Source organism: Cydia strobilella, chromosome 10 (assembly GCF_947568885.1).
Source record: "Cydia strobilella chromosome 10, ilCydStro3.1, whole genome shotgun sequence".
Taxonomy (NCBI): Eukaryota; Metazoa; Arthropoda; class Insecta; order Lepidoptera; family Tortricidae; genus Cydia; species Cydia strobilella.
This window is the reverse complement of record NC_086050.1, coordinates 16690115-16706854: the sequence shown is the minus strand read 5'-3', so window position 1 is coordinate 16706854 and position 16740 is coordinate 16690115. Positions and strand designations below refer to the sequence as shown.

General features: G+C 36.0%; 2 long non-coding RNA genes across 2 annotated transcripts in view; both read left to right on the top strand.

The window, feature by feature from the left end:
- The window catches only part of LOC134744735 (uncharacterized), a 581044-nt gene that overhangs the window by 121850 nt on the left and 442454 nt on the right, over positions 1-16740 (top strand). The gene's annotated exons all lie outside the window — the stretch shown is intronic.
- Positions 13469-13901, top strand: LOC134744795 (uncharacterized). The gene is made up of 2 exons (XR_010128120.1): positions 13469-13523; positions 13730-13901. It is a non-coding gene; the product is annotated as an uncharacterized LOC134744795 (long non-coding RNA).

Here is a 16740-nt window from a genome sequence, read left to right as displayed (position 1 = left end):
GAAAGTGCGTGAAGTGCCAAGTGCCTAACGTGAGTGGGTACTGCAAATGTGGGAGCCGGCATGTATACTTAATTTGAAAGCTGTGTTTTGTTTGAACACAGTGTTTATTGGTCTTATTGTACCCTACTACAAGGTAAATAGTGTAAATACAATAAATTTTCTTGAATGGACGCTGTAAAGTAAGAGTAAGGATGACAAGGGAGTTGTAATTGAGCATTTATTTGTGTGAGGAGCACAGATATTTGTTCCCGAGTCATGGGTGTTTTCTATGTATTTAAGTATTTATATATTACATATATTGTTGTCTGAGTACCCATAACACAAGCCTCCTTGGGCTTACCGTGGGACTTGGTCAATCTGTGTAAGAATGTCCTATAAGCAAGCTTGAGACATCATCTATCGTTTGGCATCCCTACGAATCTACCTACAGTTTGCTTCTTGAAAAGGTACAAAAAGCCTTTTTAAGGTTTTTATACAAGAAAAAATGATCTAAAAATATTTTTGCAAAGAAATGACGGTTCCAAATTACGTAAGCACGAATATTGAAATTGAAGGCAAAGGAGGCTCAGCCCGATAGGTATTTAAAATTATCAATTCGATTCAGGTTAGTTAAAGGTTCGATTCTATCGAACTTTATTAATTTGGTATTCGTAAAGACATAGAGCAAGCTACACACAACAACTGAAAGCGAAAGCAAATGTCGTGTCTTACAGGGACCTAAAGAACCTGGCCGAGGACCGAGAAAACTGGCGCATACTCCACCGACAAGAGCCATGCTCTTAAATTGTGATGATGATGAAAGATAGAAAATTACTCACCTTACTTTACTTTCGACTATGGAAAATCGTAAGTACGATATTATATTGCACAAGGGGGGGCCAAGCCATGACAATCGTTTGCACAAAACGAACCGTAACGTTATTATCTCTCTATCACTTCCAATATTAGTGCTATAGAGAGAGATAGCATTTCGTTACTGATTATCATCCAGGCCCCCTGTTGACGTTAACGTGTTGATGTAAGGTGAATACTTGTAACTTGTAAGTGTTACAAATTTAATGTGATGTGAAAAGTCGAAATAAAAACAACTGAAACTACTAAATATATTTTTTTATTCATTATGTATTGACATTTACAAAATAAATAAAGGTCCTTTAAGGTGACGGATGTAAAGAGATTGCATGTAGCGGAATGAGAATGTTAAGGTGGATGTGTGGCGTGACGAGAATGGATAGGATAAGGCATGAGTATACAAAGAGGAAGCCTGAAAGTTGCACCCATAACAGAAAAAGTAATGGCAAATCGCCTAGCGTGGTACGGGCATGTGATGCAGAGGGATGAAAGCCATGTGACGAGAAAGGTATTAAGAATGAATGTGGAGGGAGGTACGAGGAGAGGAAAACCGAGGAAAAGGTGGTTGGACTGTGTGAAAGATGATATGAAACGAACGCAAGTTAATGATGAGATGACGGGTGACAGACAGGTATGGAAGAAAAAGACATGCTACGCCGACCCCAAGTGAATGGGACAAGGGCAAGCGAATGATGATTGACATTTACAAATAAATTTATGGAGTTATAAAAAAAAACTATTAAATCATGATTCGAGAATAGCACCTTCATCATAATTTACAATACTTGTACCTAATAACTAACAAGTCGCAACTTTACACATAAATGTTCCGTCATTGCTTGTAATAGTCTTCAAGTCTCTCATCGACTGCAATTTTCTGCACCCGGTAAATTACTGTACAAATTACTTTAAAGTAAAAGGAGTATATGCCTTGGAATTTAAAGAGACTTAGGACCTTTTAAAGTACATAGGCCTTAGGTTTGAATACTAACAATGTTGTAAATATAATGGATAACGAGGTAGCTTTTGTGTGGATGTTTGAGGTTAAGATTAAATTAGCATAAATGTGTTGTAAGTTTGTAATATCTTAAGCTAAATACTAAACAGTAGTGGTATTTATGTATCTTAATGTTATGCGCTGTGTTTACTCGTAAGTAACGATGATCTTGTATTTTCAACAGGCTTTACCTCACTGTCGCAGAAATATGCATACGCATTGTTATCTAACATCTATAAGGTGTCGTCCGCGTCCTCTATCGAGCATTTAGCACTAGCTTTTGCCCGTGACTTCGTCTGCGTAGGGTTACTCGTAGCATAGAGTAACTTATACTAGAGCGGTACTGTCATAGTAAATTTTGTAACCCCAGTAAATTCACTGCCATCTGTCGACACACTTTAAAACTAAAAATGAAGATTTATAAAAATACGATAGAATGTATTTAAATATAGATAAATGATTTTTTTTATTTGCATTAATTATTTTTATGATTTTGACCCATGTTCTTTCACTGATATGCGTTAAAATTGTTAAATAACAAACGAAACCGTCAACTCCATCTATACGACTGTAGGCCAAAACTAGTAGCGCCCTCTGAACGAGAATCAAATTTTCTTGATTTTCGAGGCACGTTTTTTCCTTAGACTGTATCCATCTATTACGGAGTTATATCTATCTTTGCTCGTAGTAATTTGCGTAGCTTATTTTTTAACCAATCTACTTTTTATCGATTCCCCATACAAACTTTCACCCCCTTTTCACCCCCTTAAAGGAGGATTTCTGGGATAAAAACTATCCTACGTCCTTCCCTGTGACTCAAACTATCTCTATACCAAATTTCAAATAATCGGTTCAGCGATTTAACCGTGAAAAGGTAACAGACAGACAGACAGACAGACACGCTTTCGCATTTATAATATTAGTATTGATGTCGAGTATTAGGACTTAGGACCTTTAATTGTGTTAGTGTGTGTTTCAAAAAACCTTTTTTTAAGATTTTCCGGCGGGGCCCTATTTTGTTACACTTATTTTTTTTATGATATAGGAGGCAAACGAGTAGACGGATCACCTGATGGTAAGCGATTACCGCTGCTCATGGACACCTGCAACACCAGATAGGTTGTACGTGCGTTGCCGGCATTTTAGATGGGAATACGCTCTTTTCTTGAAGGTTTGAAGGTCGTATCGGTCCGGAAATACCGCAGACGACGAATAAAATACGCCAAGTTTCGTAACTTTATCTCATGACAAAGGGGAGCAAGTGTTTGTTTACTTCATAGTTTATAAAATAATATGTTCAAATAATGTGAAAACAACGACTATGTAAATAAAAATGTAAAAAATAACTATAGCTATTTTTTTTTGTGGGTTTCATACAGCTTTAAAAAAATTAAAGTGGTGTAGAAACTGTAGATAACAACTAATATAAATTTGTGGAATTTTATCAACATAATAAGTGCAATAATATACAGCGGTGCCGCTTCTAACAAGAGTGAATTTTTCCCATACAAACGTGAACCACCCTAATAACCTTTACCTAAGGCTAAGGCTTCAATTTCAAATACGAAGTCTATTACAAATATCACATGATTATCATTTAATTAAGACAAAATACAGAATAAAGGTGCCTAATTTTATACTCCAAAATTATTGACAGCCGCATCAGCTTATCGCACTCAAAGAGTGACTGGTGATATTTATTCACGAATGACACCAAACACTTGATTTAATAAGCCGGAGTAACGCGTTAATTAGACTTAATCTCCAGTTTTATCTCGACGAATGTCGGATTGCCGGCCTAGTGCGGTAAAGCTGTGTTTAGTAAATATTTCCCTTGATGGCCCGGCAAGCGATAAGCGTTGTGGGCGTGTGACTGGAATTTCCTACTTTCTGGCTTCTTGGTGTGAAGGGATTAGCGTGGTTGTGATTTAGTGAACAATCGTCAGAATGTTAAATTGCGGTTTGATTTTGATCAGCTAATTTGCCTACGGTTGGGATTAATAAAAACCGGACAAGTGCTAGTCGGACTCACCCACCGAGGGTTCCGTATTTTTTAGTCTTTGTTGTTATACCGGCAATAGAAATACATCTCTGTGAAAATTTCAACTGTCACGGTTCATGAGATACAGCCTGGTAACAGACAGACGGACAGTGAAGTCTTAGTAATAGGGTCCCGTTTTTACCCTTTGGGTACGGAACCCTAAAAATAGCAGTAACTATAAATATTTTTGGCACTATACAGTCCGACACTTTTCATTTCATTTCATTTCATTTCATTTATTTCGTTGTAAAGTCATGTACATAGTAAATCAAGCTGTCATTCAATAAAATACAAGTCAGACCATGACACCCTGTAAGGGCAAACAACATTAACTTAAAAACTAAACTATACAAGTCTTTCCATTTATAAATAACAATTAATAATATATTACAATAAAAATTATAAACTATCGTCATTAAGAAAATCCTTGACCGAATAATAACATTTTCACCTCAGCAGCTCGAACAAGCTTACTTTCGTCACTCCCTGGAGTGAGGAAAGTGCGACTTTCCTCACTCCAGGGAGTGAAACAATGTAGCTTTTTAATTTAGTGAAGGCCATGAACTTCATACTTTTATAACATTTTTTTTTATGGTACGGTACGGTACGGTACGGTACGGTACGGTACGGTACGGTACGGTACGCTACGGTACGGTACGGCACGGCACGGCACGGCACGGTACGGTCCGGTCCGGTCCGGTCGGGTCCGGTCCGGTCCGGTCCGGTCTCGTATCGTATCGTATCGTATCATATCGTATCTTATCGTATCGTACATATTATAATACTTTTTTTTTTTCTGTTTATTCTGTGTAATTCTAAATACATTTTAACCTTTAATATGTTCTCACTACTGAGGTGAAAAATTATGTGTGCAACACGAGAGCAAAGTTATTTTACATCTCGTGTTTTTGAGTCCCTCGCTACGCTCAAGATTCTACCTTAGAATCACTCGCTTCGCTCGTGATTCAATTATAGAATTCGCTTTCTCGGGACTCAAAATAAACACTCGCAAGAAAAACCAACTTTCCTCTCTTGTTGCACAAATAACTATTATCTACTAATAAATTTTCTAATTTGTTTTTAAACACTGCGTTGCGAGTTTCTAGCTTAATATAATTGGGAATTTTATTTGTGATTAAAATACATTTATATTGGGGACTGTTTTTACACATCTCTAGGTTAGTCTTTGGTAATTGCAGTTTATTTCTATATTGTGTTCTAGTGTTTTCCTTGTCTTGTTTTAATGTGAATAGATATGAACTTTTTCTACATGCCTACCTAGGCTCCTATACAAAATACTAATGGTGGTAATGGTTGGTGGTACCTAACGTTAAGGTACCATCCGGATTCAAACTATACCAGCGTTACTGCTGTAGTAATGTGGCGCGACATTGCTGCCGATTGCATTGCTGCCGCAAATGTCAAAATAGACGTTGCTGCCAGTGCTTTTGATATTTCCGGCAGTAATGCAGTTCGTAGTAATGTCGCGCTGCAATTGTGCAGCAGTAATGCTGGCTTAGTCTGAATCCAAACGGTACCTTCAATCGTATACAGTAAATTAGTAAAAGAGCAGTCACTCCAAATCTCACTTAAGGCCGTTCCATCGGTTTGCCACTATCTTTGTCACATCTCGCAAGAAAGAACGGGAAAGAACATACGCGCCAAGTGTCAATTTTGATCGAATTTTGTCGGTTTTTTTTTTAATTTTCAAAACGTTACCTTACAATATCGAAATTCTAAAGCTATGAAATTACTATTTATGTTAAGATTGTTTTTTCTTCTTTTTTTGTTTATAGTATAACATAATAAATAACCGAGTAAAGAAGGATTAAAAGTCCGAGTTAGAGGTTACTTTGGGAATTAATTGTATCGAGCGAAGTGTCATAATTCGTGTATCGGAAGCTATGTTGTTAAAGATAATATAGTCAAGAACTACATATATTTTTTCCACGTCTACGAATATCAACGCCTCTTAGAAAAACATGATCATATTAGGAGATTTTTCGCCTTCTGGCTCAGGGAACCGCCTTAAGTAGTTAAATCATGTAAGTTCTTGAAGGATTACACATTAGCGCACTATCTGTTAATCTCGTAATTCCCTCGCTAAGACACTTATCACAAGTAAATACCAGCTCTTAAGTAAAGATAACTAATCTTTTGTTAATTACGTCATTTGAATATAAATGCGATTGTTCTTTCCTATATCACACGGGGATTATTCTAAAGTCGAATTTTAGTTCAACAAAGGCGTAAGCTTGGACTGCATTGATAATTAGCGTATTTACCTACTCAAACGTAAACTGGGGTTACTTTGACTCGTGGGGTAACATTCATCATCGATCTTTAAACTATAAGCAATTTATTTCTGAACGCTTTTATTATCTATTTCTGTTAAGCATGCCAACCACATCATAAAATGTTTAAGCTCGCATTAAAAAATCAACTCCCTATTCCTCAAAAATCGATGTTCAATCGCGAATCAAAGTAACCCCATTTTACGGTACCGAATAAAAATGTAGATAATCGGACATTGGGGTGATTTTTATAACACCATTATTATTTATTTTACAGAAACCTAAAAAATGTAACCAAACCATTTTAAATCATTTTACGGTTTAGACTCACTTGTTTTAGTCACTCGCGTGACATGTTTCGGAGAGCCTAGGTCTCCTTTCTCAAGCACTAATAGTGCGAGCAGCGTTCATTGTACGACCGTGTATTGCGTACTGCCGCTGCCGCGCGCCGGGTCGCTCGTTGTAGGCGGGCACAGTGGTGTGTTTGGGTTTGGGTCACCCAACACTTATAGCGCCACACAGCACGAACTCACTATATCAAACCATTTTAAGAAATATTACAATTACATTACAAAATGCCATAAAAAATTTAAAACGCCAATAATTTAACTAAAACAAAACGTATTGTCTTTAAATATGTTTTTTTTAGCTTACGCATAAAATTGCACCTGGTATTAGCTTTACTATACACATACACTATACCACAGACTATACTTTTACACATATTCGAAACTAAATGTTTTGTGAATGTGAATAAAGAAATTTAAATACATTACGAAAAATGTAAAAAAAATAGAATTACGTGTTATCTTGAGGGCTCTACCAGCCTTTGAAAATTTGTAATTTTATCGATTTCACACAAGTATATCGTACGCCTAAAATAATACAAAATAATTGTCAAAGGGTATTTAATTGTCAAAAGTAACAGAAAAAACTAAAATAAACAAAATGGCTATTAAAATCAATGACAGATCCTTAGAATTTAAACTTATTTTTGTGTCCAAAATGTGGCATTTCTGCTCGAGACAGCAACTTGTTTCTGATTAAGCCATCTCTAGAAGTAGCGTCTGTTACACTTTGTGAGGCCTCTGTTACCAATTTAATACATCTTTCTACAGATTGTGTATGACAAGGAAAGTCAACTATTCCATAGCTCTTATCTTTCGTCATGATCTTAAGATCCTCGTTAGAGACATGCCGAAGATTCGGTGGTGCTGAAACATTACACTCTCGCCATATGTTAATATCGGTGTAATCAGTAGCAGAAAAGTTTATTTTAGGTGGTCGCACAGGACCGCTTAAAGTACAGTCACGTTCAAACGACATGCGAAGGCACTCCGCTTGCGTAGAAATTTATGCAACTTTCGCCTAACCCACCCCACAGCATTGAAATATGCAACAATTTTTGACAGGGTCGTATAATACAAATAAATGTCTGCATTGAAAATTTAAGCGGTGAATTATGAATAGGCTTCTTAAAGGGGTGACCCAAAAAGTACGTTACTTTAAAAAACATTTTTGATCTTTTCAGTATGAGATGAGCATAAATATGGTTTAAGGTTTACTAAAAACTTTTCCCTTATCACACGCCAAATGATTCCAAAAAAATATTTGACAAAACAACTTATCGCAATTTTACAGTTAGCAAAACTCTCTTTTGGCAAGTTATTGTTTAACAAATACTTACTTGCTCTGAGCAAGTTGCTCCATACGATTCACATCCCAATAGAGAGTCTGCAGCATTTTAATTTTTGCTTTCATTTGAAATAATCCCGTCCTTGGTTATTTTCATCATTTTGGCCAGAATCACGAGTTCTTTCGACCTTAATACAAGTAAATACGATTTTGTTAGTCCGTTATCTTATGGTCATAGAATCTTGTACCAAAGATAGATATAAGTCTAAGGAAAAAACGTGCCTCGAAAATCAAGAAAATTTGATTCTCGTCAGAGGGCGCTACTAGCTTTGGCCTACTGTCGTATAGATGGCGTTTACGGTTTCGTTTGTTATTTAACAATTTTAACGCATATCAGTGAAAGAACATGGGTCAAAATCATAAAAATAATTAATGCAAATAAAAAAATCATTTATCCATATTTAAATACATTTTAACGTATTTTTATAAATCTTCATTTTTAGTTTTAAGGTGTGTCGATAGATGCCAGTGAATTTACTGGGGTTACAAAATTTACTATGACAGTACCGCTCTATCTTATTATATCCTCTTTGCTTGTACTAAAACGTATCTAAATGGACTAAAAATTGGGGACATTTTCTTTCTCAGTAAAAATGGAAAAAGCTTTAAATACTTTAAATAGAGATGCCTATTTGCCAAGCTAAGTGACAATTTAATCAAACATCATTTTGGAGCATTATGTTAGCCAATAAAAAACGTTTGCTAAATAAGTTTTTGTCATAATAAAATTTGACAAAATAAAATGATGCCAAATGATAATTTGACCAAATAAACTAAATGCGAAATGTAAATTTTCTAAAGATTCATTTGGGAAATGAAAATACTGCGATAAGTTTGTTGGGAAGTGATATTTGGCGAAAAGTATTGTGTATAATATGAGAATTCTGTACGTTGAGCTAATATATACTTACTCTGTGCTCAATCAAATCCGTTGACAGGTATACAACCATACAGGAATGTCAAAACCGATTTTGACGCCGGCAACGACAACGCTCAACGCTCAAAGGATCGGAATTAGGGATCATCGTTCATTAATAAGATTACATTGCAACATGCAATATGCCAGGCCAAAGATCAGGCACCCAGACTAGGTGCTGCGTTTGAAAAATATTTATCTTCCCCTTTCTTTTGAAAATCTGTTCTGGTGCAGAAATTTAAAAATGTTATTAATTTGACAGTACCTAATGCTTGTCAAATATTTTTATTGTCTTTAGTATAGACGGCAAATAACCATAACTCTTGTATCAAATATAAATAAGTGAGGGCTGCTATAAGTATAGCGAAATAGCGAAATAAGGATGGTGTCTATCCGGTATTTACCCGGACGGGTTGATATGAGTAAATATCGCTCATTCCCAGCCCAGCTCATTATTACCATTAAGGGGCCGTAGTCGATTTTGGAGCAAAAATTTAAAATTGATAGATTTAGTCGTTGAAATTATACACGTTTTGTTACGTAATATCTAAATAACAAGTATTGGTTTCTATTAGCACGTCTTCTCATCTTGCCTCTTAATAATGAGGTCGCGAGCGTGCGTCACCGGTAATATATGAAAAGAAGGGGTAGTTTTTAAAAATTCATCAAAAATTTATGGTGGTAAATTATACAAATTGATGTATAAGAATAGTTTCAGCAAATGTTGTAGATTGTTCAAGTATCAAAATTATGTTGAAATTAAGTCGATTTTCAGAGAAATTGTCACTTGTTTTGAAGTAATTTCTGGAGAAAATTGATTTCGTCTAACTTTCATTTACACTACTTCAAAGTCATAATAATAAAAATGTAGTCTGATAAACGTCAAGTACAGGATATGTGTAATACAAAATTACCATGTTTAGCCGTCTAAACTTTACGAAATTTACAAATAAGAGCGACAAAATCAGTGCTTTACACGCGTTTACCTAAACGTCCATCAGAAAAGCCAACATTACTAATTTAGTGAGTCTGTTTTCAAAAAATTGATCTGATAAAAGGTAAGATAAGAAGACGTGCTAATAGAAACCAGTACTTGTTATTTCAATTAGGTAACAAAAGGTGTACAATTTCACCGACTAAATATATCAATTTTACATTTTTGCGACTAAAATCGACACCGGCCTCTTAATTTGTGCTGTCAAATAACAATCGCAACCTTAAAACATAAATTTACCCAACGCGTTTTTTTCAATCATAGGATTTTCAGAAGGGTCACAAATACGGACTTCTAAAGCATGTATTTTTTTCTTAATTTTTACAATTTCCTGAGCACTCACCGTGGCCTATAGACGTGTGCAGCTCCAGTGTTACATGCACGTGCTGATGGATTTTTGAGAGAACCGCATTCGGTAAAATGAAAATTAGACAAATGAAACATCAAACAAATAGGTTGCGATAGGATACGAGAACAATTAAACGAAATCACTGTCTAGTCTAATCAGAATAATCTCTGGCCTGTATACCTGTGTGGTAATCCAATAAGCGATCCCTGACAGGCACGGGCCCGACTCATATCGCCGATATTGCTTATCAGCATATCTGCATCCACCTTGTATAACTACAGTATCATGCAAAAACGTGCACGTGCCATCAATAGAGATAAACGGTACTTCAAGGTACTTAATGCTAATAAGTTTAAAGCTTACTTATTGCTTATAAATTCCAAGGACGTTATCAGGATTCAAATATAGGAGAAACAGTCACGTAATTCTAAGTTCTTTGTTTATAGGTGCTTAATTATTCCAACATTTTCAATCCTTCGATCTAGGTCCATTCAACGGAAAGCGACTCAAATTGTCGGCTGCCAGCATATTTCAGATCGACTTGACTCCTCGGCGCTGCGTAGAGATGAATCTTCGCTCTGCATTTTCTATCGAATGTATTAAATTAACATCTGATAAGATATACATCTGGAGCATCGCTTGGTATAGGTGTAAGACGAGGATAATGCGGCAGAAAGATAGGAAACTATTGGAGGGATTTGAGATGTGATTGCGGAGAAGGATGGAGAGAATAAGTTGGACGGAGAAAAAACTCGACACGAAAGTGCTGCAAATTGTCGGAGAGAAGAGAAACCTACTGAGAACCATAAAGAATAGAGGAGGCAAAATGATAGGACACGACACTTTCTTTAAAACTATACATATTAGAAGGCAAGATCAAAGCGAGAAGAGGAAAAGGAAAACCACGAGAAAGCTACACACAACAACTGAAAGCAAGAGCTAATGTTGTGTCTTACAGGGACCTAAAGAACCTGGCCGAGGACCGCGAAAACTAGCGCATACTCCACCGACAAGAGCATACATAATATTATAATCACGCCTATTTCCCGGAGGGGTAGGCAGAGACCACGGATTTTCACTTGCTATTACGATCCTAACATACCTCTTTCGCTTCCTAGCGTAGCGTCTTTCGCTTTATGTTAGTTTAATATAATGTATATAAAATCTCTCTAATCTCTCTGTCATTAAAAAACCGGCCAAGTGCGAGTCGGTCTCGCGCACGAAGGGTTCCGTACCATTACGCAAAAAACGGCAAAAAATCACGTTTGTTGTAGTATGGGACACTCAAATATTTATTTTATTCGGTTTTTAGTGTTTGTTGTAATAGCGGCAAGAAAAATACATCATTTGTGAAAATTTCAACTGTCTAGCTATCACGGTTCATGAGATACAGCCTGGTGACAGACGGAGAGACCGACAGACAGCGAAGTCTTAGTAATAGGGGTCCCGTTCTTTCCCTTTGGGTACGGAACCCTAAAAAGTAGTAGATTTTCTGGGCCCCTTTATATTTAGATACGAGAAAGGACCTTATTTAATTCGGTAGGGACTTAAGTTAATTAAGTAACTTTAATTGAAAAGCTTAGTAACATTAATTGACATTTGTATTGAATATTAAAATGGAAATCTAATAATCAATGCGACATTAATAACGCCGTGTGCGTCTGCAATCAGATCTATAATTCAATTTAGAATTAATCGATTAAATTGAATTCTAATTGATACCAATTTGTACTCGCAGTAGATGCATTTGTACATTAATTGTCCGTCTTTAATTACGACCTTAGTATTGAGTTGCGTTTAAACAAAATGCTGTTGAAATAAAACTATGAAAACGGATTATATCGCGTATATTGAATTTATAATACATCCCGACGACGACATCCCGATATAATCCGTTTTCATAGTTTTATTTCATGAGTAACTATCGCGGTAACCGAAGACAAAATGCTGTTATTAAAGTTAATTGGAGAAACAATTAGCTCACGCTTAAAAAAGCTTTGGTGTGATTTACGAGTTTTTAAGTAGTTACTTACCTGGGCATTTTCACTTAAAAGTGTGTACCATTTACTTTTTTCGAAAAACCATAAACTTTTAGGTTATTACTTCTCAGAATCACGAAGACACTCGATTTGAAGAGGAAAAAAAGTGTTCCAAAAATTACAGTTTCGTGACGCATTTTCATATTCATTTTGCATGAACCGCAAAAACGCTTTTGCATGTTTAGATTTATGAACCTCCAGGTTTGTTTTTATTTATTTTTGTTAGCTATATCGTATCTTTTTACGTATGTCTGTATGTGTTCTGAATAATAAATAAAAATAAAACTGACACCTAAAATTAGAAAAAAAAACTGGGGACCCTTTTTTTCTTTGTTTCAATCAATAGTCCTCGTGATTCTGAGTCGAAATAATCCAAGAGTAGTTAGTTTTCCGAAAAATTGGTACGATTTTTTCTGGACATTCCCACCTACACGTTTTACATTTCACAGACTTCGAAGTTAGAAAGAGTGACCAATATAATACAACATATTTTTGTAGGAATTTTATACGTTGAATACTGTATCACTTCGAGAGTCACTGCGAAGTCCATGCATGTTAAGGTACCGTTCGGATATCGACTACGCCATAACTACTCCAGTAACGTGGCGCGGCATTGCTGTCACCAATGTCAAAATCGATTATTCTACCAGGATTTTTTTTAATTTTTAGCAGCAATACAGTCCGTAGTACTGTCGCACTCTTACTTACTGCCGCAGTAATGCTGCTGCAGTCTAAATCCGAACGATACCTTTACAGTAAAATTACAATTAAATATTCAATTGAAAATCATTTCAATTAATCGTTCAATGCAAACACGATTAATATACTTACTCAGCACGTACTACGAGTATACTATAAATCTATTAGCACTAGGAACTAATTTGTCGCCTCAGAATTAATGCAACCTTTTACGATAAACCCTAAGTTTAGATACTGGTTTATTTAAACCCTAAGTTTAGCAGATAGTTGTTGATTTAAAGGTAGGTTGTAACGTCACGACACGATAGGCGATTAGCGCTTGTATGGTCGGCAATTTAGAATGTAATTATACGTTGTGTACAGTTAGCAGTTACACGATTAAAATAAGGGAAAAGCTGATAAATATTTTTTTTCTACTCGTCGACTGTAATTGTTAAATTAAGATTTCGTATACCAAACTATAATTGCGAACTTTTCATGTATGGATTCCCAACTCAACTATAATATTTATTTCGATACGCTGTAGTCAACTATAAAATAATTTGACCAATCACGTGCGGCCGCGCTCCAATAGAAAAGACATAAACGCGCGACTATTTTATCTACTGAGATACTTACCAATTTTCATTAATTATTTAGGTTTTATAGTTAAAAAAGTTGAAAGTTGTTGATTGAAGGGAGAGTTGAGGCAAGGAGGCGGAGGGGGAGACCAAGGAGAACATGCATAGATCAAGTAAAGGAAAAACTCAACGTCGTGTCGTATCAGGCTGTCAAGGAGAAGGCAGAGGACCGACACTTATAGAAATCGCTCCACCGACAAGAGTATAACTCTTAAATATATAATAACGATAAGTTAAAAAAGTATTATTTTAGATGACTCGTAGAAAAAGTATTATATACAATAGTGATATAATCAAGCTTTTCAATCTCGTACCTTACTTAGGCAACTCAGCGAGCTTCGTTGCCTAAACATGGTACTCGACTGAAAAGCTCTCTATTATCTCACGATTGTATAAAATACTATTTCACGAGAATGGTCGAAAATAGCACAGATTGACAACTTTAGTTGGCTTGGGAGTAGGTATCACATATGCATTGTTGACTTCAAAAATAGAAGTTGATCTGATGACGCAGTCAGGATGGGGCTAAAAGAACTCTTGGATGAATAAACACATGAAAGGAAGTAGGAACAGACACAGACAAATAACACGGAAAGGTGGGCCAAAATTGTTATTTAGTGGGACCCACGGAACAGCATAGATGGTGCAGGCTGGGGTTATTCTATTGGGCATTCTATCCGGATTTGCGGGAAAGTACAAACGGTTGGGTAGAGTGGAGGAAATCAGGGCAGGCCTTTTACCAGCAGTGGGACACTAAATTATACTAATAAAAAATAACAAGTTTTATTGACAAAGGCTGTAGACCAAAGTATATAGAGAAAGCAGAAATTCGCCGAGGTCTTATTTTATAGGTTTTTTTTTTAAATATTAACCAGCGAAAAATACAGTACAAGCGTCTATCTCAAAACAAACTTATTAACAGTCTCCAATCTAATTAGACGATCACCCGTCGAGTCGACGCCATTTTGGAAATCGCATATCCTTCGCCGTTCAATCTCCCTGCTGACTATACGCTTCCTAGTTAGTTATTACTACTCATTATGCTTAAATAATAAACCAGGGAGCGTAAGTTAATTTGATCGAAGCAGAGATTACGTGGCTCGCCACTTAAAATCTGATTTGTTGAATTACTTATTTACTTAGCGAGCAATTTCGTGAACAATGTTCGAGCGGATTTTATGGTGAAGATGATCTTGTATTACATTTATGGTGGAAGGTAAGGATTAATCGGTAATTCAATAGCTTGCTAGGGTTTTGCAGAAATTAAGTGTTGTCTTCGTTTAGCGAATTCGTGCATATAATTGGAGTAAAATTATAGTACGGTGGTTTGAATGACACAGTGTTTTAACGCATTCACTGCCAGGGGGCGTGGCCTACGAACAAACTTGTATGACGGTGAACGCGCATGTGCGTCGGGGGCAATAAATGTGGTAACTGTTTTATAATGCTACAAGATATTTTTTCACGTTTAGTTTCTTCAGAACTAGATTCAGATTCCGATTTTTATTGGTAAAAGAATACAATTTTTTACACGTCATATTTCTGCAACCCCTAATGTTTTCATTCATTAGCGTGACGGACGTACGCGTTTGCGTCAAGTCTTATTTTGTATGGGATTTTGAACAGCGCGCCAAGCGGGGCGGTTTAGAAACACATCCCATACAAAAAGAGACATAGCAAACGCGTACTCACGTCACGACATCGAATGACATTTAACTAGGGTTACTGGTTAATGTTATGGTTAAATTGATTAACTTTTAATTTTAAGTAATGTGGTAACAACTTAGATACAAAAAATAATCGCTACATATAAATAAACGCCATTTTTTTCCACTTTCTGGGTTGCCCCGTAATTAATATTTACGTTCATACGTTGTAGGTTTAAACATGAAAAAAAATCGGTAATGTAAAAAAAATAAAGCTAAGTAAGTTTAATCTTACTTAACTAATAACAGAGTAAGAAAGTACACCAATTAAGAGTCACACGAGCCCGTTGCTAACAAGCCGCTTCCATAAAATCGACGTTACGTTTTCATTTTAAATCAACACGATATAATAACGAAACGGAACTTAGCATGATCTATTTCTATATCTGGCGCTGTATAGTTCCTGTTGATAAAAATTGTACTTAACACAAAGAATACTTCAAAAATATCTATGCCTACCGAAATTTCTTGCGCTTACATTACTTTCGGCGTGTGAACGGTTCCTGCACTTTTCCTTCGTTCCTTCGACAAGAGCTATGTTAATAGCCCACTAACTTTTTCACTTGTTACGATTAAGACAGACCCCATAAAGCGTGCCCGTAACACGTAACTCCACTTACCTGAGCCTCGCCAAATATTTCAGGTTTACTGGTTACTCTTTGCGGAGTGATTTAAGCTTGTGGGATGTGGGGTTGTGGTGTTACTAGACATACGACGAGCTTAGTCGATATTTAATTTATTTAAGGATGACCAACGGATATTACATATTTCTATACTTACATAAAGAAATACAGAACATGGACAGAAGCTTAGCCACTTATAGGTGACTTCAGCACACACATTATATCAAATAATGTTATATAAATAACCATTACTATAAAATTGAAGATGGGAGAGAAATATAATCAAAAAACCATATGCACATAAAGACGACTTGTAGGAGTTGTATGTGAGGTGACATGAAGGCATTTAATAACAAAAGTATGGTGTATTTTTTTTTTTTAATAGGCAAAAACATTTATTTACATACAAGATATATACAGTGGTACTACGTAAACGAAATTAATAACTAGCTTAAATCTAAAATAGGCCCTTGAGGCATTGTACCAAGGATGATGTAAATTAATTACCGATATTGTTAAGGCAGACCTCGTCGGCGATGGCGGGATAACTTGGACTCCTTCTTGACAGGCTGGCCGGATATAGCATTAAACAGAGACGAGTGGAAAAAGAGGGGGGAGGCCTTTGCCCAGCAGTGGGACACAGTGGGCTCTGAATAATAAATAATAATAATTGTTAAAACTAGTTTCAGCCCCGCGTTTGAAGATACTTTGGATACAGATCGAAAAATATCGAATATACCGTTTTAAAGTATTATGCATAAATTAGTGCGAGATTTGTGTCTTTAAGATAACTAATTCATAGAATGGATTTGTAGTAGACATTAAAAGTTTTGTCATCATTTTTTATGAACCGGGCGCAATTTAAACTTTTTTCGGTAGTAATATTGAAAAAGATGTCCTTTAATTTTCAATAAC